The sequence below is a fragment of the Sorex fumeus genome, unplaced genomic scaffold, assembly GCF_029834395.1.
Source record: "Sorex fumeus unplaced genomic scaffold, SorFum_2.1 ptg000137l, whole genome shotgun sequence".
Classification (NCBI taxonomy): Eukaryota; Metazoa; Chordata; class Mammalia; order Eulipotyphla; family Soricidae; genus Sorex; species Sorex fumeus.
In genome coordinates, this window is record NW_026606194.1 from 1,074,993 (window position 1) to 1,100,656 (window position 25,664).

The window sequence follows — 25,664 nt, forward strand, 5'->3', positions numbered from 1 at the left end:
TGGGAGACTCTTCAGGATCCTGGGGGTTGAACCTAGATTGGCCATGTGAAAGCAACACCCTACCCTGAACTACAGTTGCTCTGGTCTTGATTGGAGACAGTTTAGATGAACTTTACTGTACACAGAATGTCATTTGAAAGGACGGAAGGGACCCCTTGATGAAATCTTTTATAAGTGGGAATATGGGTCAGCTCCCAAGCTCCCCACATGCCATCAGGCCATTCCATTTACCTGTGATTACTCACAAGTTTGGTCACAGTCCTGGATTCCATACATGTCACTTTACTAATATTAGAAGAAAAAAGTGCAACATTTATGATTGGATAGAGCAAAATTCTATCCGTCTCAGGATGGATGGTGCTCAGGGGACCATTTGGAATTCTGGACATTGTACCTAGATTAACTGCATATAGCCTACTGTACTAGCCTGATACTCAGTTTAAAATCATGTTTCTGAAACTGCCTCCTGGGGTTTTCTTTATAGCTGAGAGTCCACTTCTTGTGTGTTGTCAAAGGGTAGAGTGTTGTCCAGACTGTGCTCTCTGATGTTCTTACTAGCCTTTACTCCTGTTCCCTGTCTCCAACTCTCTGGGTTTCTACTAGTCCAATTCCTCTCTTAAGCCCAGAGCTGGCTTCGGAATAACTACTTTCACCGCCATCTGGATTTATTACTTCCCCAAGAAACTTATTGTCCCATGCCCCATCAGCTACCTACCTGCAGAGCTTGATTTCTTTTGACATGAAAACTCTCATGGCATAGGCTACTAATTAGAATCTTCTCTGCTCTTCTACAAGGAATCCGCCAGCCCTGGTGGAATATCTCTTCCTGCACACTGTGATAGAGGCTCAAGTGAGCAATTTATCCCCCATTCCCACGGGGATGCTGAGACAGGTGGAATGTTTTCCAAGGGTGATCAGAAGATCACCCTTCCCATCTCCTCAGCACCATCATCTTCCCTCAGAGGCCAATAATGGGCAGAATCCCCAGAAATTTAAGCACTGAGGACAAACTTGAGTCCAGTGTCACCCCGGTGGGACTATGTGAACATCGACACAGGAGAGAAACCGGTTAAGTGTAAGGATAGTGGGAAAGCCTTCATAGCATCCTAATATCTTACACACAGGAGATTTCATACTGGAGAGTTCGTATGCATGTAAGGAATGTGTCGTGGCCTTTATCTGACTCTTACAACTTAGTATGCACAGAAAAAGTCACACTGGAAAGAAACCATATGCATGTACGGAGTGGGAAGTCTTTGCTTATTCCACAAGCCTTAGTACAGAGAAAAAAGTAACCTATACATGTGAGCAATGTAGGAAAGCCTTTCATTATTCCTGAAGTGTTAGTTTTCACAGTTTTCATTTTGCAGAAAACACTTATATTTGTGAGGTAGGTGAAAAGGCCTTTCATTTCTTATCAGATCTTTCTGAGCATTGGAAAATAGTAATGACACATTATTTTTGTCATTACTGTAGAAGGGTCTTCACTTTCTATTCAAACTTTTTGTCCACAAGAAAACACACTGCAGTGAATCCATATATATGTAAGGAATGTGACAAGGCCCTTGCTTATTTCGCAAGTCTTTTGAGGCACAGAAAATTTCATACTGGACACAAACCTTATGTTTGTAAAGACTTAGGCAAAGCCTTCGCTTCCCCCTAACTCCTTATTAAACATAGGGAAATTCATACTCAAAAAACATAAGTAAGGGTGTGAGAAGAACTTTACTAAATCCTCAAGCTTTGCTGTGTGTAGAAAAATTTATCCTGGATTGAGGACTTTTATATGTAAGGATTGCAGGAAGATTTTTATGCAATTAGCATAGCTTTATGAAGAAGAAAATTCACAGTGAAGAGAACCCTCATGCGTGTAAGTAATGTAGAAAGGTCTTTAGTTTGTCTTCAGCCCTTCATGTGCATGGGAAAGGTCATTTTGCACTGAAACCTTATATATATCAGGAGTATGGGAAGGACTTTCCTGGATCCTCAGGCCTTATTATGCATAGGAGAATTCACACTGGAGAGAAACTATGTATATGTACAAACATGGAAAGCCCATTATTCGCACATGTGACCTTTAAAGAGAATACTGGAGAAAATCCTTTAGGGAAGGAATAGAGGAAGGCCATCATGTTCCAGTCAAGCTTTAGTAAATATAAAAGTTATGCTGGATCCATCAATTCCATAATAACAGTGACAGGGGTCAGAATAGGGACCTTGGATAAAACAATTTTAGTTTCAACAAGTGGATGGGAGATTGATACAAAAGTACAGTAAGGAAGGAAATAATCCTGGTATGTGTGACAGCTTCCTATGATAATAGTACCATAAGTGAAAGGTACTTGCTGATTATCACCTGGACCATGGTTGTTATAACGTCCTGGTATGTGGACTTCCGAGTATGTTAACTGGTAAATAATGGTTCATAGTAATAAACCTGGGTGGAAGGAATTAAATAAGACGTAAATAGGTACAAAATTGCATTTTGGTGGGTGCTGTCAAGACTCACCTTGGTTTCATTCTTTGCTGTGACTCTGGCTTGGCTCAGAGTCCCTGTTTTGCAGGGTTCATCAACCACAATGCTGCGGTGAACCTTTCTGACATTGAATAGACAGCCAAACCTCCATTCTTCAGGCCCTTCTGTGTTATATTCTGGGAGCCACATACCGCTGTGCTGTCCTTAATTTGTTTCCAGGTCACTCACATGCAAGGAAGCACTTAACTCGCTGTAGCATATCTGCACTCATTATATTCAGCTTTCCATTGGATTTCCACAAATACTGGGGGCAAATGTTTTGAGACTTTTACTTTGGAAGCAGGAAAATCCTAACAATCCATTATACACCAAAATGGGACCATATAGAATCCAGATGATTGAACCTGGGTCAGTTGCGTACAAGACAAACACCCTATCTACTGTGCTTCCGCTCCAGCCAACCAGCCTTACACATTTACCTGCATTTTCCCAGTTGTTTTCTGCGCAGCTGGAGTCTGGTCCTTTAAGGCTGCGTGCAGAAGCGGAAGTGACATCACAGCAGGTCACTTAGTTGTTTACTTGCAAGATGCTGGATCAGCGTCCACTTGTTACGCAGGTGTGGGGCCAAGTGGCTGTCCCTCGTGGAAGGGGTCTGTGAAGGCCGGTTTCGCCGCCGGACACCAGCAGCCTCCCGTGAGCGCCCCACCCCAGCCTCCCGGTCTCTGCGCTGAGGGGCGGGGCCAAGTCACCTGGGAGGACGCTTTGGCACTCCTTTTCAATCGGTTCCGATATCCAGGTGGTTCCCGCAGAGGGGTTTGGTGGTTGACACGGAGCTTTGGTGAGTGCAGTGGGGGCTGTGCAGGGGCGCAGGGGCTGGGGGTGTGAGTGCGTGGTTCTGGAATCCCCTGCAGCCACAATCGCCTTCGGCTCCGCCATGGGGCAGTGGCGGGTGGGCTTGGGGCTGAGCGCGGGGGCTGCAGAGCGTTGGGGCTGTCGGGGCTCGGCCTTCCTGACCCTCCCAGCACGGGACTGCGCTGGGCCCTGTCCTGGATGCTTTGGCCCCTACCTCACAGCTGTAGAACCTGCAGATTCACTTAGAGGACCGGAGAGATAGCACAGCTGTTACGGCGTTTGTTTTGCATCTGGCCCACCCAAGTTCGATCTCCAAGCTCGACCAGATTGGGTTCCTGGGCGCAGAGTCAGAAGTTTCTCATCCCGATCGCCGCTGGTGCCTCCAAAACTATAAAAAGTCTGTTCATTTTTGAGCGGGGGGCGGGGGGCACTCCCTAATGGCAAATGACACTGTAGCCCTCGGTCACTAGTCATTAGTAGCTTTGATGTCCAGGGCCATTCTGGGGCTGTGGTCCTAGTAGTGGTTGCAGTTTGCAAATGAAAATTTACTTTTGGGCTATTTTTGGTTGTATTTTGGGCACATATGTGGAAGCTCAGGGCTTACTTCAGGAGCAGTACTCTGGAATTCTTTTTTTTTTCAGTTCTTTAGGGGGTCATGTGAGATACCGAGTATCTGGGTCAGCATGGGAAGCACCCCTCCCAGCTTACTATCTCTCTGAGTCCACATTGTTGTTTTTTCTAACATATAGAATTTCTGTACCCTAAAATCAAGCTAAAAATTGCACCCCGACTCTTTATCTCTCCCTGATCAGGACAAAACCCGGATGTAACACTGAGTACTGAGAGTTGTGTTCAAATAATGTCTGGGCATGTGCTGCATGCATTTGGTGGCCATGATGGGTCTCCCCACCCTGGCCAGTGAAGGGTGACAGAGGATCAAAGAAGGAAACAGGGGCCAGGCTCTTGGTGACCTGCTGGATATTAACTTACAGTATTTTAGGCTTCATCTGCCCCTCCTGCTCCTCCCAGAGAAGCTTATCATGTCCTTGCTAACATCCCTAATTTAGTTCAAGTTTATCTTTAATCTTTTCTTTCTATTTTACCTCTCATTGTCTCAGTTCCCAAGTCAGTCTTGGTTACTTAAAGCCATAACTTTCTGTTAATTCTCAACTTCATATTTGTACTTCTTTGTAGTTGAAGTGCTGTGAATTTGTACCTGCTTTTCTATTTCCCTTTTAGATTTTTTATGTTTTTACTATACAACAATTTGTTTGGTTAAACACAGAAATACCATCAATGCCATGCTCCTAATAATTGGGAGTTGATTGACTCTGAAGTTATCTACTCCAGGGCTTGATTGCTTGGTCATCATTACTTGACTCAGGTTACAGTTGCTGTAGTTCCTAACACATCAAAAGGGAGGTTCTGCCATGGTACTTGGATGGACCTGGGGCAAGTGGCAAAACTACCCTGGCTTCGAAATGGAAAATTCTAGAAAGCAGATATGCATGGTCTTGATGCAGACTGTTACAACGTTAGAGACAGGATCCCCACGGGGAAGGACAAGCTGAACTGGCCTGAGGATTTAGTCTGGAATTTTCAGTCTTGCTTGCTCTCAGAGCATTAACTGTTTTAAGTTTTAGCATTTAAGTTTTAGCATCAAGTGTTAAAAGCCTTATATGCTCTCAGAGCCCAGAGAATTAAGTGTTGGGATCTTTCTCTCTTGCTGTTTATCCAAACAATTGCAAATATTGATAACTTATACAACTAGAGGAAAAGATAAAAGCAAAAGCAATTTAGATGTCCCTGGGAGACAGCATGTCTCCTTGGGTGAATCTCCTCATGAGAATTTTCTCTGCCAAATGTTTATCTCTGTAAATGACCAGTCACTCCTATGTCCTTACCTCATGCCCCTCAGATGTTTTATAAGTGTTGTAGCTGTTCTGCATTAAATGGCCATTTTCACAATCAGGCTGTGGTTTTCTGTCTTCCTGTCTCTCTGTCTCTGTTGGGAGGTGCTCAGGAGATAGGAGGCAGCGCTGGACCACCGACACCTAACCGCACCCTCACATTTTACTTTGTGGACGCGCAGTGATCTGTTGCTCTTTATTCCATACTCCTGCGCAACTATACCAGTCTCCCACTGCTCCTCATCCCCTCTCCTCACTCATCTCCCACAGCTTTTATTCTCCAGCCAATCCCACAGAGTTAGGGGTAGCAAATACTCAGAGATGTGGTTGTACAATCAAAGGATGTAAAGCTCTTCCCTCAGGGGAAACTTCTAGGGCAAAAATCTGACTTGGAAGGAGAGATCAGCTCAAGGGCATGATTTTCTCTACAGACATATTGTTTCTTTGCTTAGTTCATATTCATTGAAACAAACATCTTAAATTTACACTTCATCTTTCTGATCATTTTGAATGGACACAGTAAGAGATCTATTAACCTTATAGGGTGGATCTGTTGGGGATATTTACTATAGCACCCAGACTACACTCTTCAGGACAGGTTAGTTCTTCCTAACCCCAGCAGGATCCTTATCCAGTTGCTTATGTTTGGGTCATGATGGAATTTGTTATGGTGCTTACCTGCCCCTTTTCAATGCCAGGGTAGCTCACAGCTATCCTGGGTCTATCCAGTGTCTTGCTTTTGGGGTGCTAGAAACATAGGGCAGCTGAGGCTTCAGTCACAATCACAATCATCCTGTTGTTCGTGGATTGCCTCGAGCAGGTACCAGTAACATCTCCTTCGTCCTAGCCCTGAGATTTTAAAAAGTGCCATATTCAAGACTCTTTTAGGGTTAGTAGAATGAGACTCATCATTGTTACTGATATTTGGCATATTGGGTATGCTACGGGTCCTTTGCCAGACTCTGCCCTGTCGGCAGGTTACGTTCGGTAGCCTGACTGGTTGTCCAAAGTAAGAACGAGATAAGATGCTCCACTTCTAGGAGCAGGATTTTATAGTTTCTGGGACTTGGTGGAGGATTCTGGGTGCAGGATCTGGGGTGGAGGATACTCAGCCCCGATCCGAGCAGGCTTGGAGATCTCAGCCTCCGGACCGCATGCCTGTGTTAAGCTGAGGCTTAAGTCTCATAAATATGACAATGCCCAGGAGTAAATCGTATCTGTAGTCAATTAACTCTGAAGTTACAAAAGCATAACATTGTATTCCTTTGTCTCTACAAAGTTGAGGGCGGGGGGCATGGCCATCCTGATCCTCCCAGCACAATCTTCCCAACATGGGACTGAATTTGTCCTTGTCTAGGAGCAAAATGGATATTTGTCTAAAGTAAACTGCAGAGGACATAAAGAAAAGAGAAAGTCAAAATTTGATTTACAAATACAAAATCCAGAGATCTCTGAAGAATCTGACTTTACAATTGACAGGTTCTGGTTAGGGAAGTGGTATTTAATGCATAGGGGAAGCAGAGCACCTGGAAGTTAAAGATGAATACTAAGGAAATGGGAGTGATTCACTAGCATTGAGATAGCCATCACTCAGTAAGCCTAAGCTCCTTGCAGCAGAGGAGAAATGGTGGACCAATGTTAAACCTAAATTGTTTAGAACTCTAATCCAACAAGGGTAAAGGTTTTTTTTAAGCAGGAAAGTTTTGGTTTTTCAGGAGTAAGGACATTTGCTCAGGGATCACCCTGGGTGCACATTTACTTAGGGCCGGAGCCATAGTACAGTGAGTAAGGACTTAACCAAGCAGTCGACCCAGGTTCCATCCCCTGCATCCCATGTGGTCCGTACCAGAGTGATTCCTGAATGTAAAGCGAGGAGTAAGCCCTGAATCTGCCAGTTGTGGTCCCCAAACAAAAATCACACAAAGACACACTTGTGTATACACACTTATATGCACGTATAATTAAGAAAGATGCAAAATGGAGAAAGAACAATTGGGATTCAGAAGAAACTGTGACATTCTGTAGCGGGGAAAGATCAATAATAGGGGATTTTTAAGGATCAGTAATTTGACTCTTTAAATGTATCACTCTAGAATTGTCTTTGTACATCATTTCCCCCCCTTTGATAATATTTTAATTTGGGGGGGGGTTTGCATATTTTTCGCCACAGTCTACAGTGCTCAGTGTTTACTCTTGTGTCTGAGCTCAGAGATCATTTGGTAAGAGTCAGGATAACATTGTGTGTCTAGATATCATTGGTTCAATGTTTGGTGACAACTGCAGAATCAGTTTACTTCTCCTTCTTCTCCTTACCCCCAGTCCCTCAATGTGTGGCCGACCACTCTAGCATTTGCCTCTCCACTCCTTTATTCGGGTCCATCCCCCTTGCAGCACAGATTCAGCTGTGTGGCAAAAAAAAGGTTCTCAGTGCCTAGACTCTGCCTCTTTAAGGCACCTTATGGAAACGGAAGTGATGTCATAAGTGATGTCATAAATGTCATGGTTCAATTTCCATCCCTGACACTGACACTGGGGCTGCTGCTCACTTGGCAAAGGACAAGTAAATTTGTGCCCCATCCTGGAAGGGGGACTCTGAAGAAGGATTTAATTTTAGGACTCGAGCAACCTCCTGTGAGTACCCCGCACGATGCCGTTTTCACACTATGAGCCGAGGGGCTGAGCCAGCTTGTGGGGGGCAATTTTGCGCTGGTTTTTCACTTGTTCCCCAACGTCCAGGTGGATCCTGAGGTGTGGTCAAGGTTTTAGTGGGACCCAGAGCTTTGGGGGTGCAGTGGGGGCTGTATCAGGTTCAGGGGTGGCAGTTGTGAGTTTGTGATCCTGGGGGGCCTCTTTCGCCACGATCATCTCCAGCTCCAGGATGGGGCAATATTGGGTGAATGCGGGAATCGCCGGGGGCTTGGCCGTCCCAACCCTCCCAGCAGTCCCATTTTTGAACCATAGTCCCTAACCTCGCTTCTGTAGAATCTCCAGATTTGAGGGGCAGAGCTTCAGCCCCTCCTCTTAATGGCAGGAGATCCTTTGCTGGTCATCTTCATTGTCTGCCGTGATAGCCGGGGTCATGTTGGGTATGTGGGGGGGGGGGGGGAGGGGGCTTGCAGGTGACTGAGGTTTGCCAATGAAAATGTATTTGGGGGCTATTTTTGATTCTTTGGATTTTTGGGGGGAGGGGGAATACACCCGGAGATGCTTATGACTTACTCTAGCCTCTAAGCTTAGGAATTATCCCTGGCACTGCTGGGGGGCTATATGGGATGCAGAGGATTGATCGGTGGATCTAGTCAAATGCCCAACTCACATTACTGCCTGTCCAACAACAATACTGGTGTATCTTTTTCCAGATCATGAATTTCACCTCCCTCACATCAAGCTGTAAAGCAGCCCTGACTCTTCATCTCTCCCTGAGCAGACAACCCCTGGAATTGGGGTAAATACTGAGGGTAAAGGGGTTTTTAATGTTTATCTTTTAAAAGAAGATTTTTGTGTGTGGGTGGGGAGGGAGAGCTGTGTTCATGACTCACTCCTGGTATTTTTGGAAGAAATTTTCATAGGAAGCGGCGGAGCAAAAGTACAGCAAGTAGGGTGATTGCCTTGCGCACAGCCAACCCAAGTTCTGTGTCTTGAATCCCACTGGTCCCCATACCTGCTGGGAGTGAAACTTGAGTGCAGAGCTAGGAATACTCTGTGAGCAATGCTGGTTCTGACTCAAAGAAAAAAACAGGCACACATACCCACACAGACACATACATGTGTACAGAGAAAACGTGTGATCACAGAAAAAGAGAATAATAAGAATTCATGGAAAATCGTTCAGAAAAACTTTGTTTTAAGGACCTGCTATTTGACTATATAAATGTTCTTCCCTCTTATTTTGCACATAGAATTCTGTTTGTTTCTTGTGCTTCGTATTTGCCTTCTTGTTGCAGTATAATCTACAGTACTTAGGTCTTAATTTCTGACAGTTCATATTATGGTCCTTAGTAAAAACCCTCGTTATTTGAATTATTTTGCTATACAAACGACTGTTTGCGCGATTTTCCAATGTATTCTTGCACAACAGGAGGAACTGTTGGCTGAGGCTCACGCAGATGTGCCGTTTCAGGGTTAGAGTAAATCAGGACCCATACGGGCTCCAGTGGGACAGAGCAGGGCTGTGCCTCTGACCCAACTGTACCCAGAAGTGATCTCGGTCCCCGGGACAGAGTTCCCAGGTGCATGTTCTTGTCCCTTCTGCAAGAGAGTGGCTGAAGCTTTGCCCACTCCATGTCCCTGTGGCTTTCCCCATGACAGAGCCACATCCAGGCTATAGTTCCCAGGGGGAAGCACTGCTTCCAGCTGCAGGAGCATTAGTACTCGTGAGTAACGGGACTCAGAGTCAGCCACTGGCTGGGTCTGTAGGGATTTTCTTGTGCAATCCAAGGAGGAATCCGGGGATCAGGGAAGGCTGTCGTTTCCTCCCCTGTAGCCTGGGCCTGAGCTCCTATTCTGAAGTGCAGCACAGATGCCAACAAAATTTGCATCCCCAGCTGAGACAGGAGCTTCTGCCATTGTTTCCCTGAGGTGGAATTGTGAGGTTGTGGCTGGTCTGAGCTCAGGGGTGGGAGGAGGTGCTCCTCTCTAGTGCTCACTGTTCTGACTTCTCCAGGACTTTGCACAGAGCCTCCTGCTGATCCTCAGAACAACATGGCAGGAGAAGATGGTGACTCGGATTCTGATAAACCGTCCAAAGGTAGGAGTAGAGGGACAGAATGGCATGAGGTAGTGCCAGGAGAACCCGGGCTTCCTGGGCAATCTGTTTTGAGTTTCTTTTGGGCGGATTCCAAGATGAGACTTCCGATCGAATGCCCCATGTTTGGCTTTGGGACCGACCCAGCGGTGCATGAGGAGTACTCAAAACTCAGTGCTCAATGATCATTCCTGACATGTCTAGGTGACCAATGGGATGCTGGAGGACCAAAGATTTTGTCTTGGGTTTTCTGTTTTATTTCGGATGGCAGAGCAAAGGATTCTCGCAATCATTCTTTGTGCTGCACTCTGGCATTGTCCCTGGCAGTGCTTGTGGGACCATATGGGATGGCGGGGATCACCAGTCCTACACGCAGTCCCCGGAACAGCTGTCCTGTTACGCCAAACTGCTGCTTCTTTTTCTTTTGCATTGTTTTTGTACTCAGCCATCCTCTTGACTCTGTGCTCTGGATTCACAACTGATGGGCATCAGAACACCCTGGGGTGTGCTGACCCCATTTGTGCATTAGCAACTACAGTCACTTGGGCTCCAGGACTTGCTTTTCCTCTGTTTTGTCCTTCCTTCTCTGGAGAGCCTCGCCTTCTCAGTCATACAGTCTTACGTTCACATAATGTTATGTGTGGATTTCTGTGCATGTCTCAGGCCCCTTTTATTTTCACTCTAAACTGCTGCTTCAATTTTCTGCAGAGGGAGTTATTTCCACTTACTGTGTCTGTTCTTTGAGTTGGAAAAAAATTTACACAGCTATGTGACCTGCCGTCGGTCTATTTTGCTTGTCCATCTTGCTGAAACGTTAGGTCGCTGCCTGGAAAATCCATCCACATGTCCAAATAGCAATCGGGTTGGGTAAATGTTAGAACCCAACCTGCAGGTCTAGAATTTTCTGGACAAGGAGACTCTCAGGCACAACACAGTCATTGGAATGCTTCTCTGCTATTCTTTAGGGTAGCAGCCAGCCCAGGTGGAATTTTTCTGATCATGCGCACTGTGACAAATGCTCAAGTGAACAGTTATGCCCTCAGCCCCATGAGGCTGCCAAGACAGGTGGGATATCTTCTGTGGGCGACTAGAAGGAAGTGAGCTCCCATACTGCAGGGTAGCGCTCCCCTGGGTAAAGCTTCTCGGAAACTGTTCTGCTCAGTCCATGGTTCCAGACTGCCTCAGGTGAGAAGCCCCTGGACTGTGGGAGAGGAGCACTGTTTATAGTGAGTCCAATTATGTACCCCACAAGGTATGGAGGCTGGAATCGGACCCAGGTTACCCAAATGAAAGGACTCACAATCTTTGGCTCTCCATACAGCCTCACCCTCATGCTGGAATGCTTCCTGAGTCAGGAGTCCTTCTGCACGTTGCTCGATTTGTGTCCCCCAAACCAGGAACAAACCAAATAAAAACAAAACAGCCTCATTAGAGGATTCCATCATCCCAACGTGGGTGTTTCTGAGCTGTATCTTGCTGTGTCTATGGTGCCTCTTCCTCGTATAAGACGTTTGTGTACCCTCAGAACATGGGGTGATGAGGTGTGGGTTGCCCATAGCAGGAAATATTTCTAAATGGTTTTGTCACAGACGTAACAAAGTAGCTTCAGATGTTTTTTTTAGCTCAGAGTGTCACTGTCACTGTTCTCCTGTTGTTCATGGATTTGCTCTAGCGGGCCCAGTAACATTGTCAGACTTGTTACTGTGTTTGGCATATCGAATATGTGACGGGTAGATTAACAGGCTTTGCCCTGTGTGCGAGATACTCTCGGTAGCTTGCCGAGAGGAGTGGAGGAATCAAACTCAGGTCAGCCATGTCGGCCGCATGCCAGGCAAACGCCCTATCTGCTTTGCTATTGCTCCAGCCTTGCAGCTTTGCCTTGCTCTGCCCATGTCAGGTTCAATCCTCTGCACCCCTCGTGGTCCAGATGCAAAGGTGGAGCAGCCCACTCGACCCACAAGGTGATTCAGCTATGTACCCCATAAGATCTGAAGGTGGGAATCGAATGCTGGCCACCTGTGTGAAAGACTAGCACCATCAAGGCTCTCCTAACACTGCTCCTTTGAAGCTCCATGCTTGATCTTTTAATCACCCCATACTTAACACAAAATCAAATCTAAGGGTGGAAAATTCTTAGAGAAACGGGCCTGGAAAGGGACGGAAACACCCACAACTCCATCTCGTGGCGTTTCAGCCTAACTTCCGTGGTCCAATTTTTCCTGCGTTTAAGATTCTCAGCACTTCTCTTTGCTTAAATGTTAAGTATGAGGTCATTAAGGATCCAGCACGCAGCTTGGGCTGCTGCAACGGGAGCAGAGAGGATAGGGATTTTGCCTTGCATCCATAGGACCCAGGCATAGTCAGACTTCCCCTGCAGTTCTTCAGTCATGTCCATAGTGATTACTGCATGCAGAGCCAGGAGAAGGCCCTGAGCATACCCTGGTGTGGCCACAACCATAAAGGAATGAACAAGAAAGAAAAGTAAAACATAGGACTTCAGTTCCTTGATGGCGAACTCTCTCACTGCGAGTTGAGTTTGCCAGAATTGTATAATCTTCCATTCCCCACGTTGGTGTGGAAGACGGTTAGAGTACCCTGATAATGTGGGGTGATAGGGTGTGGGTTGCCCATAACAAGAAACATTCAAAGGGCTCGGTCACAGGCATCACAAGGTGTGTTCAAAACTTTTCTTGTACAGAGAGAAAAGAAGAAAACATATAAGGAAATCACCGTGCTTTGCTCATTAAAGGATCAGTTCAATCCTCTGCACCCCTCTAGGTTCAGAGACAAAGCTAGGGCAAACCAGTCGACCCCCAAGGAGATTCAGCTATCCAACCCACAAATATCTGAAGGCTGGAATCGAACCCAAATTACTCAAGTGAAAGACAAGCAACCACAGCCTCCCCTACCGCTGCACCTGTGGAAGTGGCTTCCTTGGTCCTTAATTACCCCATACTGAACACTGAAGCAAACACAAGGGTGTAAAATTATTAGAAACCAGCCCGGAGAGGAACAGAAACGTCCACAGCGCCATCTCTTGGCGTTTCGGTGGAATTACCGCGGCCCGATTTTTTCCACGCTTAAGATTTCAGCCCATTTCTTTGCTTCAATGTTAGGTATAGGATCATTAAGGATCAAGCAGCTGCTTGAGTTGCTGCAGTGGCAGCAGAGCGGTTCGTGCTCTTGGCTTGCAGTCACAGGTCCCTGGTTCTTTCTCTGAATCTCCATGCAGCCCCACCATCATGCCGGAGTGATTTCTGAATGCAGCTTCAGGAGAACCTCTGCGCACTGCCGGATTTGTGTCCCCCAAACCATGAAGAAATTAAATAAAACCAAAGCAGCCTCAGTCCCTTGATGGAAGATTCGGTGGGTTCTGAGCTGTATCTTGCTGTATCACTGACCCCTATTCTTTGTTGAAGAGTGTTGGGGCATCCTCAGAACACGGGGTGATTGCACATGAGGTTGACTATAACTGGAAACCTTTCAAAGAGTTGGGTCACAGACAGAGCAAAGACGGCTTATAACTTTTCTTGTTCAAAGTGAATAGAACAATGACAAAATAAGCTCACCCTGCTTGTAATCAACCACGTTCAATCCCAGGTACTCAATTGTCCCCAGAACCCTGTGGGCACACACCAAAGCAGGCCCCCAAAAAACCTTTGATGCCAGAGCTATAGTATAGCTGGTAGGATATTTGCCTTGAGGGCTGGAGCGATAGCACAGCGGGTAGGGCGTCTGCCTTGCACGCAGCCAACATGGCCGACCCGAGTTCGATTCCTCCGCCCCTCTCAAAGAGCCCGGCAAGCTACTGAGAGTATTCGATATGCCAGACACAGTAACAACAAAGTCTCCAATGGAGACGTTACTGGGCCCGCTCGAGCAAATCGATGATCAACGGGAGGGCCTCTTCAGTCAACCCGTGTCTAATCCCCGGCATCCCATATGGTCCCCCAAGTACCATCAGGAGTAATTTCTGAGTGCAGAGCCTGGAGTAACCCTTGAGCATTGCTGGGTGTTACCAAAAAAGCAAAACAAAATTCCCTGACAGAAGTGATGTATTTAGAATTTCCAGGGAAAGGGATTGCCCAGTCTTAGGCTCATTATTCCTGTGTTCATTAAAATTCTTCTTAACATACCCTAGTTCCTCTGATGACTGTTACCTTCACCCCACACATTTGGAAATGCAAGAGTTGAATCTGGCCTCTGCAAACCTCCTCCACAGAGAACAGAAGACGTGGTACTTCTCTGTGTATAGGAACCCCAAAACTCAGGACGGAAGATGGCACTATCAGCAATGTGGGGGGCTGTGATATGGGCACATGGGGTCTTGAGACCCTTAAATCCGAGTTGGTTGTAGATATCATACTGCAGGAAGGCAAGCCTCTCCTGTGTCACACTGTTCGCACTCGGGCAAGCTGGCTCTGCTGAACAAGCCACTGGGTGTCTCTCCATGCAGAGGGTGATAGGGGCGAGCCCCAGGCAGCATAGACACCCGGACACAGTTCACCAGTTTATTCTCTGACCTGAGGTCCAGCAGGGCTCTGCAGGGCCGGAAGTTGCTGGACTCTCATCCCCTCCAGCCCTTGGCGAGTCGAATCCACCAGAGGTGGCCTGCTCTTGGCACATGTATCCCTCAACCCCCAATCCACCCCACCTGGTCCACACCTCCATTTCTGGCTATATGATTCAGGGGAGGGTTCGGAGGCAGAGGTTAGGCAGCTTCTGGAGTTGGGCTGAGGTGGGAGGGCACACAACTCGTCCAGGGGGCCCTACATTGTCTGGAGTCTGACTTTGGTTCCCACACTCGGGGACCCCCCCACCTGCCCTTCTCCGAGAAATTTCTGGGGAAGCCAATGAGCAGTCTACCTGGAACAGGAGGGAATCCAGTGGTCAACAAGGAGGTCCAGAAGCACCAGAGATTTGGGGGAACAGGACGGGAGACAGGTTTAGGAGGGCTGTATCAGCTCTGAACCTGAAAGTCTTTGTATGTGGTGCAGAGGTGCTAAACTTCCAGCTAAACTTCCACTGTGCCCCCCCAAGAGAGGAGGGGAGAGGCTTGGGGGTCCCCCGGGAGGCTGAAGAAGGAAGGAAATTCCTTTTGTCTGACCATGAAGCAGTTGCAGGAGAAGATAAATGGGTCAGTTAGAGGCCTCATCACCATTAGTGCCCCCGTGGGGGTGTCCCATCTGTACCCCCTTCACCTCCGCGACCCCCGACTCTCTCAGCTACTGAAGCAGAGAGCTCCTGTTGGAAGCCGAACTTCTGGTCTGGCTGTCTGAATTCAGCAGCTGCCATATTGAGCAGCGACAGGATCCATCCCTGGGAGCACTGAATGCCAGCAGGGTCTCTGCCTGGCCCCCCCAGAACTGAGGGGGTGTGGGCAGGGCTTGTCAGGGGCATGGCTAGCGGGTGTAGGGACCCCGATGTGTGCTCCCACCGCCTGCTCCACGGATCCACCAGTGGTCCTGGGGGACCGGAGTGCGGCCACCGCCATCTGGTTGAGCCCAGCTCCTGGCCCACAGACCCCCGCAAGTGCAGCTCGTGGCCCTGGCCCCCAGTGGCCTCAGCCTGGTGGCCTAGTTCTGGCACAGGTAGGCAAAGGTCTGCCGTCAGCAGGGACAGGAAGGTGAGCTGCACGTGCTCACTGGGGCACCGATCGTGTCCACTTAGGAGAACTGCCCAGGCAGGAGTCCAGGGAGAGTGGGCCACCAGGGGCAGGCCGGCCAGCCCTGGTTCTTCCTCCTGGTTGCACTTGGTTTTCTTTTTCCACATCTGGAAGTGCTGAGGGCTCATTCCAGTCACGCCTCGGGGGGCACTATGGGGTGCCCGAGATCAAACTCCGGTTGATGTGTGCAAGTCAGTGTGTCCCAGTTGGACATCGCTGGGGCCCGGCTGAAATTTTTTTCCCTCTGGAGACGCCTGTGCTCTCTCCCCAGCGTGTGCTTCTCTCTCAAACTTTCTAAGTAATTTACTATAAAAACTATCTTATTGGAGCCCGAATGATGATATAGCAGGTAGGGCACACAGCAGACCAGAGTTCAATTCCTGGCATCTCATAGTGTTTCCCTGAGCACAGCCAGGAATAATTCCAGGACAGAGAGCCAGCAGTCAGCCCTGCGTATTGCTTGCTGTAGCCCAAAAAGGAAAAGAAAAAAGAAAACTATCTTGCTTCACACACACACACACAAACACACACACACAATTTTTAAAAATCCAGTTGAGCCTCTCTGGCTCTGAGCTTCAGCAGAGTCTGTTCCAGCAGCTGGCACACTTGTCCCTGTTCTCCCAGTCACTGACCCCAGTCATTACTCAAGCCTCAGTCAGTTTGCACCTTGTCCCCAGACCTTTGGGTCCTTCCAGCACATAGGGCCCCCAAGCTGCCACCATGTCTATGGGTTCCCCGCCCTCTCCCACAAGCCAGTCTCTCTTCCCAACCTGCCCGAGTTCCAATGACATGACTGACCTTCTTCCCTCGACGGAAGGAGCTGTACCAGCTTCCTGGCTTCTCCCTGGACCATGAGGCCAGTTTCACCTGGGGGACACAGGGAGTCAGTGGAACACAGGTTTTGGCTGCCTCCTACCATCATGATTTTTATGAGGTGGGTCAATTCCTATGCAATGCTAAGGAGTTTGTGGGCCCCTCCTGGTGAGAATTGGTTGTTCAGACCTTGAGGTGCTGAAGGCCTCCAGTGTAATACCTGTGTGTGGGGGGCATGTGGTTCCATGGACAAAACTCAGTATTTGCACGTGCAAGGCATGTGCCCCACCTCCTGAACTACCTCTCCAGACCCTGCCCTGGCCCTTGTGGCCTTGTCATCCCAGGCTGGAAACTGGAGGCGTCTGGGTCTCCCATCGTGCTAGTGGGCTTCAGGAAAGGTTCGATGCAGCACACACTCTTCAAGCAATGATGGACAGATGGAGCTTGTGGGCAAATGCCCCTAGTTCTTGGCCCGCTCTATGCTGATGTGGAGCAATTCCCAAGTGCTGTCTGCATCACACTGTCTCTCAGATGTCCCCAGTGAAGCTGAGTACACCCAACAATGACAATATAACTAAGCTCCCTTGGGGCCACTTCCCTAAGTTTGTCACCACCCATCATCCCCCTCTTGCCTTCGGGGGCTAGATTATACTGGAGACTCCTGCCTTTTACACAACTGACCCGGGTTCCATCCCTAGTATCTCAGAGGTTTCCCAGAGCCCTGCCACGAGTGATCCCTGAGCATTGCTACATGTGATCTGAAGACTAATAATTATCATTAGTATTAATTTTGTTTGCAGGTCATACCTGGCAATGCTCAGGGATCACTCCTGGCTGGTCTGAGGGACCCTTCGGAGGACTGGGGATCCAACCAGGACCAGCTGCATGCAAGGCAAGCACCTCCCCTCTGAACTAGCTCTCTGGCCTCACATTTGTTTGTTCTTTTTAAAACAAAAAAAGGTTTTATATGGACACTCTCAGGAAGGAGAGAGAGAGAGAGAAAGAGAGAGAGAGAGAGAGAGAGAGAGAGAGAGAGAGAGAGGGAGAGATGCTAGAGAGATCACGTTGGTCACAAGTAGAGCAAGCCTAGGACACAAATGTGCCTATTCGGGTATAAGGGCTTGTCTCAGGAGCCGGGGGAAGGCTCAATGTGACGGCACAGAGGGGAGGGCGCTGGCCGTACATGCCACTGACCTGGATTTTATCCCAGGATCCCACAGGTCCCCCAAGCACTGCCAGGAGTGAGTCTTGACGCAGTGCAAAGGTGCTTGTATCTATATCTCACAGTGATTCAACTAAAAACACACACCAAAAAAAAAAAAAAAACGTTGTTGAACGTGTGAGTCTCTCTCCTTGCTGGCCCTTAAAAACATTCCTGAGGACTGGAATGTTCCCTTTGATCATGAGCCTATTTCCAGTTGATTCTCAGTCACTCATTTTGAAACATTATTCATACACCTACGACCTCTGTCACTGAAAAGTTTTTGAGCCCAAATCACTGTCTTCCCTCCACAGATTGTGATCTCTGGCACTGCCTAACCCACTCCTGCTCCATTTTGGTGGTGTGATGCTCAGGAAAGCTATTTTCAGTACTCATCCCCCTCACCCTCTGACATTCGTTAATCCTCACTTCTCACTCTGGTTGTGGCCTTCCTCACACATTCTGACTCTGCTCACAATATAGAAATTCGCCATTCGGGTTGAAGTCATAGTGCAGTGCTAGACATTTGCTTTGCATGAAGCCAGCTCAGGTACAATTTCTGGCATCCCCTATGGTTCCCTGGGCACTGGAAGCAGTAATTCCTGAGTGCAGCGCCAGGAGAAACCTTGAGCATCACCAGCTGTGTCAAAGAAAGAAAAGATTGTAAATAGGAAAAGGAATAAACTCATTTTTTTATTTGAGGTGATGTAATTTTTCAGCTAGATAGAAGTAAATGTTGCACAACATTTCTAATGTAGGAACAGTCATGAGGAAAAGGAGCACCGTATTATTTAAAGAAGAATTCGTTTCAGTCAATTATTAAATGAAGTACAAAATATGCATGTAAGTAATAAACAATGTTTTCAAAATAGCATAGGAAAAGGCTTGGAGCAATAACACCACCGGGAGGATACTTGCCTTGTAGACAGCTGTCCTGGGTTCGATCCCTGGTACAACATATCACCTGAGCCCCAGAAGGAGTGATCCCTGAATATGGACATAAGTATGAACATATCAAGTATCATAAGCTCAATTTATTCCATTATATCTGCAATAGAATAATAAAGCAAGAAAGAAGATACACGTTGAAAAATATAAATAGATGTCTTGATTCACTGTTGATGAAGGATCTACGTTGGTTAATAATTGAAACCTCCAAAGAAAACTATCATTCTGATAACACAAGTCATAAAAGAATTGCAAAGTTAAAGGATTTTCAATAGTCTTGCTCATATAAAATAATTCTAATTGGTCCAAGAAATTCTCTCTACCCTGCTCACAGTCACTCTCCGTACACTCGGGTAAAGCCTCATGTATGACTGGATCCCCAGAAAACCCAGGTATGCGGGACTTTGTGACAGAGAACTCAAGGTTTGATGGAACCAGGAATGGGGACCTTCACCCGTATCCCCGTTTCCAGAAACAGCAGTCACACCCATAAACCACCTCTGGCTGGTGCCAGATAATCTCATCATTGGCCACCATCCAGAGTCACATGTGCTTCTCTACCAGAAGGGAGCAGAACATGACACTTGCCATAACCATGCCGCTGGACCCCGTGCCAGGCTGTTTCACTTGGGGAACCCCAGAGGGCGACCTGTTGAGACCCCTTCCCACCTCAAGGGACCCAGCCCTGGCAACCAAAAACCTCCAGAACTCAACCGCCACCATGCTCATGGCCACTCTCCACACAATCTGGCTGAGCCTCACCCACAAGTGAACTTATTCCTGGACCGCACAGCAACATTTGCATTCACACTTCATATGGCCACACTTCATACCACACACCACTCAAACTCCAAAAGTACCACGCTACATTTGATGGTGTTCAAGTAAGAGGCAACCAATCTTACCAATCTTAGAGGGAAATTTTTTTCATAGATAAATATATATATATATGTATACATACATATATCACATCACACAAGGCTCAGCCTTTAACAACATGTGAATGATCTCTTGTAGAAGAACTTAATTGCCTGTGGGTGAAATACAACAATCCTCACATTCTTTCCTCTAAGGAAAGTTTCTGTATCATGTTCACTGGTTTTTCATAACAAACAATACAAAATATATTATTTCAGTTCTGCTTTGGGGCAGGGGTTGGGGTTTGGGATTGAACCTTCCAAAATATGTTGGTGGGAATGTGTAATTGTGGTGGAATTGTTGTTTGAATATTAAATGTAATCAAATATTGTGAACCACTTTATAAAATTTGAACAATTTTAAAATAATCTAATATCCGAGGCCAGTGGAAACAGGGGCCACATGGACTGGTGAATGGTTGGAAATTACAACAAGGGTGTGGGGGTAGAGGGTAGTTAAGATAGAGGAGGATTCATCATGACAGCATAGTTGGAAATGATCACTCTGGACAAGAACTGAGTGAGTGTTGAAAGTCGGTAAAGGGATATACATAACTTTTCAGCATCTGTATAGCAAACCATAATGCCTAAAATACGATAAAAAGAATGAGACACAGAGAGGTGTCTACCATAGAGGCAGGCTGGGGTGGGGGCGTGTGACTTGTATGGGGTGGGAGGTAAACTGGGAACACTGATGCTGGGAAATTATACTAGTGGAGGGATGGGTTTTAGAACATTGTATGACTGAAACCCAATCATGAACAGCTTTGTAATGCTCTTTCTCATGGTGATTCATTTTTTAAAAAATTAATAAGAATATTAATAAATAAAAACATGTGTGATCATGGATTGATATGTTCCACAGATACTACAATTAATCTGCTTTTCCTCCACTCATTCTGTCCTCCTCATTCAATGAGAATTGGATACACTCTGCCATGAAAAATGACTCGTGCCATGGCCTCACCCAACCAAAATATCAAAAATTCCTCAATAGATCCTCTGCCCATATCTCCTTATCTCCAGCAACTCAGCAGTCACACCCATAAGCCACCTCTGGTTGGCGACAGATAATCTCATCATCGGCCACCATCCAGAGTCGCATGTCCTTCTCTCCTGGAGGGGAGCATAACATGACACTTGACATAACTATGCCACCGGACCCTGAGCCAGGCTGTTTCACCCTGGGTGTCCCAGAGGGGTTGGGAGAAACCCCTCCACGCCCCAAGAGACCCACCCAGTCCCGGCAGCCGAAAACCTCCAGAACTCAACCACGGTCATGCTCATGGCCGCTCTCCATACATTTGGACTGAGCCTCTCCCATGATTGAATCCCCAGAAAACCCAGGTATGCAGGATTTTGTCACTGAGAAATCTGGGTTTAATGGGAACTGGAATAGAGATCCTCTGGCCATATCCCCCTGTCTCCAGCAACTCAACAGTCATGCCCATAAGCCAACTGCGACTGATGCCAGATAATCTCATCATTGGTCACCATCCAGATCACATTGCCTTCTCCGCACGTCTTTCTCTACTGGAAGTGATCATAACATGACACTCACCATAATAATGCTTTCAGACCCCGCACAGATCTGTTTCACTCCATATGCTCATGTCATGCCTCACCCATGAGTGAACCTATTCCTGGACTGCGTGGCCACATTCACAGCTGTGTGATGCTTCATAGGACACACCCTACCCATACTCCAAGAATACCGCACCGCATTTGATGGGATTCAAAGTAGGAGGCAACCGATCTTAGAGGGAAATATTTCTTTATAGATATATATATATATGCATATATATGTATATGCACAGAAGGCTAAGCCTTTAACAACATGTTATCTCTTACAGAAGGGCTTAATGGTCCCTGGTTGAAATACATCAATCTTCACACTCTTTTCTCTAAGGATACTTTTTGGTAGGATTTTCAGCAGTTTTTTTTTTATAAAAAACAATACAAAATATGTTATTTCATTTCTGCTCTGGGGCAGGGGTTGGGGTTAGGATGGACATATCTAAATTATGTTGGTGGGAAGTTACAATGGTGGTGGAATTGGTGTTCAAATATTAAGTGTAATTCTCAAATAGAAAGCAGTTGTCAAATATTGTCAACTACCTTATAAAATTAAAACAAAAATTTAAATGAACAAACAAAATTTTTAAAAGACTCAGATGTGTACTAATTAGTCCTTGCTGATTTATTTTCTGATGCTTCTATTTGTAGTTCTCAAAGTTTTGTTGGAATAAACAATACAAAGTAAATTTGTTATGTGCCAAAAGGGATAGATTGGGATTGGGAGGGAAAATGGAGATGTTGGTGGAACGACAGTCACACTGGTGGTTTTGTGACACTAAATGCTTGAAATAAGTAAGTATTCTCTACCCTGGGCCTTTCTGTAAGCTTATTTTATTTTGATCAGTTCCTGGAGACTGGCGAGGAGCTCTACAGAGGTGCCTGACAGGGTCCCCCTCTCTGGAAAACTGCCCAGATGCAGGCCCAAAGGTTTGGGGTGCAGTTCAGTGTTCAACTTCAGTGTTGGGGGCTACCAGGGTTGTTGCTGCTGACTTCACACCCAGCGAGGCAGACGCGGGGAGGGGGTAACAAAGGGAGCCCGTGTTCAAACTTGGGGTCTTTTGCCAGCTTGGTACGTCCCCCAGCCCTTTGAGATGTTGCCCTGGCTTGTGGCAACGCTTTGAAACCATTTCAAATTCAAACATAAACCAAGTTATCGGTGTTCATCTTAGATGTGAAGAATGTATTTGCTACAGTTGAAATAGCATAAATTGAAGCTTCTCCACTTGAGCCAAATGAAGATACAAGATACACTGTTTCCCTTAAATCGAGACACCCCGAATCAAATATAGAACGTTGAGATGAACGCACTAGAGTGGGGAAGCAGGTTAGGTCTGGGCTCCAGAATCACGGCCAAGTTACATCATAAGTTAAAAATAACCCAACTTAAATTCTCAGAAACGGACAGCGTTTTAATATGATGTCACTCAATTCCCCTCCCCTCCCCCTCATTGAAGTCGTCATAAAAAAGAAATTGACTGTGTTTGGCATATTGAATACATCACGGGTAGCTTGACAGGCTTTGCCGTGATGGGGAGATACTCTCAGTAGCTGGCCGGGCTCTCTGAGAGGGATGGAGGAATCGAACCCTGCTCAGCCAGGCTGGCTGCATGCTAGGCAAATGCCCTACCGCTGTGCTATTGAGCGTGACAAAAAATTACCCCCCCAAATTTAATTAAAATAAATTTTTAAAAAATATAATTGCTGGGCAGGCAAGAAATGGGTGTTTCACTTTGGGTTATCAGTTCCAAATCTGGCACCTGCCCCCACAGCAAAGAAATTTCATACACACACACCTCTGACCCTAACCCAAGGTTGGCTCTAGTGGGACATGGAGAGCAGGGTGAGGAGCTGTCAGAAGGAAACTCCCCAAAAGTTTCTCAAGGAATATCTGCACCCAATAAATGATGTCAGCAGTATAGATGCCTCTACCAACCGGGTCCGCACCACGCTGGTCACCAGCCATCAAATCCAACTCATCCCCCAGGACTTAATCCACCACCTGCCAGTGGGACCCTCTTAATGAGGTGAGGTCCCTCCCTCCCCCCAGTCCCTTCCTCCGTGGCCCAGTCTAGGCGAGTGCAGCCCCCCATCCTACTCACCTGTCATCTGAAGATTCTTGGGATTCTTGGGAAGCTCGGGATCCCCAGTGCAATTTCCTAGACCTCATCCTAGCATATCAGAGTCCACGACTGACCACTTGGATGCTGAGGCAGGCAATGAGCCAAACCCTGTTCCAGGGACGGGGAATACCTATGGACACACCTCCTATTGGTCCATGTTTTGCCCCACTTCTCTCTCATTTGCTGGCAATGAGCCAAACCCTACCGGGACATACCTATGGATTCGCCTCCTATTGGTCCATGTTTTGCCCAGCTCCTCTCTCATTGGCTGTTGCTAAGGCCCAGAGCCACCGGTTTCTGGGGGCGGGCTCAAAGGCGTGTGCTCCTTAGCCAGGAGACCTTTGTGCTTCTGCCACCAACTGACACTGGAGCTGGCTCCAGTCAGCAGCTTCTCTTCCCCATCATTAGATGCTGACCATTAGGCTACAGATCCTGTGCTTCATCACCGGAGCTAGTCGTCCAGTGCCTGTTTATAAGCTTTTCCGCATGTTTTGCAAAACCCAGGACAAATACCCAAACCTTAGCTCGAATTCATTAGAAGGCCTCAGTGGAACCTATATATCAAAGTTTTAGGAATTAAGATCAATCTTAGGATATTTGAAGTTTAAGTTTAGCCAACAAGAGATCTGTCCAGGTTTTCATAAGATCCACCTGCCACATTTCTATTTGTGGGGCAAGGGTTAGCACTTCCTAATTGAGAAACTTTCTATAAAACTTGCCCTGCGTGTGGCCAGCCCATGACTTTGAACTTGGCACCAGGCACGGTGAATTTTGATGTACCCATTACAAACGTGGCTCCCCCAAACCCAGTGATTGTCGCTCAAATATAAAGAATCTCAGACACCCCTGCCTTTCCTTAGTACTTATGGTTCACGGATGAAGGCAAACAAAACAAAACATGACTGACAGTTACCGGAATTTTACATTCAAACTAACACATAGAACGCCTCATCTTTGTTTTCTTTTATCTCAAAATCTTTAAATTTTTTTTATTTTAACAAATCACCATGAGACACAGTTACAGACTTACAAACTTTCATGATTGTGTTTTGATCTTGAAATCTCTTGAGACAAATAAAAAGTGTTTGTATGAAGCTCATAGCTCTGGGCATGTTGTGTAATAATACCCTCAATATAATACTCAGGAAGATTAAGGTATTTTACTGGAGTGACTGAGAAGTTATGTATTTTTCAATATATTGTGGTATTTTGCTCAGTTTAAATTGTCTCTTGGTTACGGGTGTGTCGACAAGGTCTTATAAACCTGTTCTCTTTCCCCTGGCAATGAGGCAAGGCAGTAGAGAAGTCCAGTGTTTGGTCCCAAAGCAGGACCCAGAAGCCTGTTGGCTGGATCCCCCTCTGTAAATGCACTATCTAAGTACCTACATACAGTAAACTCACTGCATGCTTTAAATGGTGTGGTAATAATACTTTGGATTTTTCTTTTGTTTTGAGGCTCTCCTGGCAGTACTCAGGAAATACTCCTGGAAGGGCTCAGTGGATCATAGGGGATGCTCAGAATTATGCTCAGATTAGTTGCATGTAAGGCAACTACCCTACCTGCTGTACTATCACTCCAAACCCTATTAAGTAGGATTTTAAATGGAAACTTCATTTACCCTCCATAAGACGATAATTTGTTTTTTTTTCTACAGTGAAACTTGTCTCTGAGGGGTAATATGGTTTCCATTCCACATTTTCAATTACAGTCACAGATCGTATTCAGTAAAAGTGGCAATGTGTTCACATTGCTGTGGTTAGAACTGGGGTCAAAATTTATGAATTATTTATATTTTTATTGAATCAGCATGCATTAGACCATTACAAAATTGTTCATGATTGTGTTTCAACCATACAAAATTCCAACACTCATCCCTCCCACCAGTGTAATTTCCCAACACCAGGGCCCTCAGTTTCCCTCTCACATCTTCAAGTCACGCCCAACCCCAACCTGTCTCTATAGCAGGTACCTCTCTACTCTTTCTCTCTCTCTTTTTTCTCTCTCTTTCTCTTTCTCATTTTAGGCATTATGGCTTGCAATACAGATGCGGGATGTTATCATGTATGTCCCTTTATCAGCTTTCAACACTCAGCTCTTGTCCAGAGTGATCATTTCCAACTAGTGTTGTCATAATGGACCCTCCTCTATCATAACTACTATCCAGTTCCCGCACCACTGACCAATCACTGACCATTCAACTAACTTGAGAGTTGTTAATTTAGATTAAATAAAATTAGAGAAAGATCGCTTTACCCAGGAGGCACCTGGTCCTATTTTCCCAACTGCAGGCCCCAAGGCAGTTTAGCTTTTTTGATTTTTTTCTGCCTGACCCCAAAGGATCCTTCTAGATCTCAGAGACAGAAGCACTGTTTTCCTCTTGTTAGAGGCTGTGTCTTTAAGTCAGTGACCTACTATCAATATGTGTGTGGCCCCATGGAA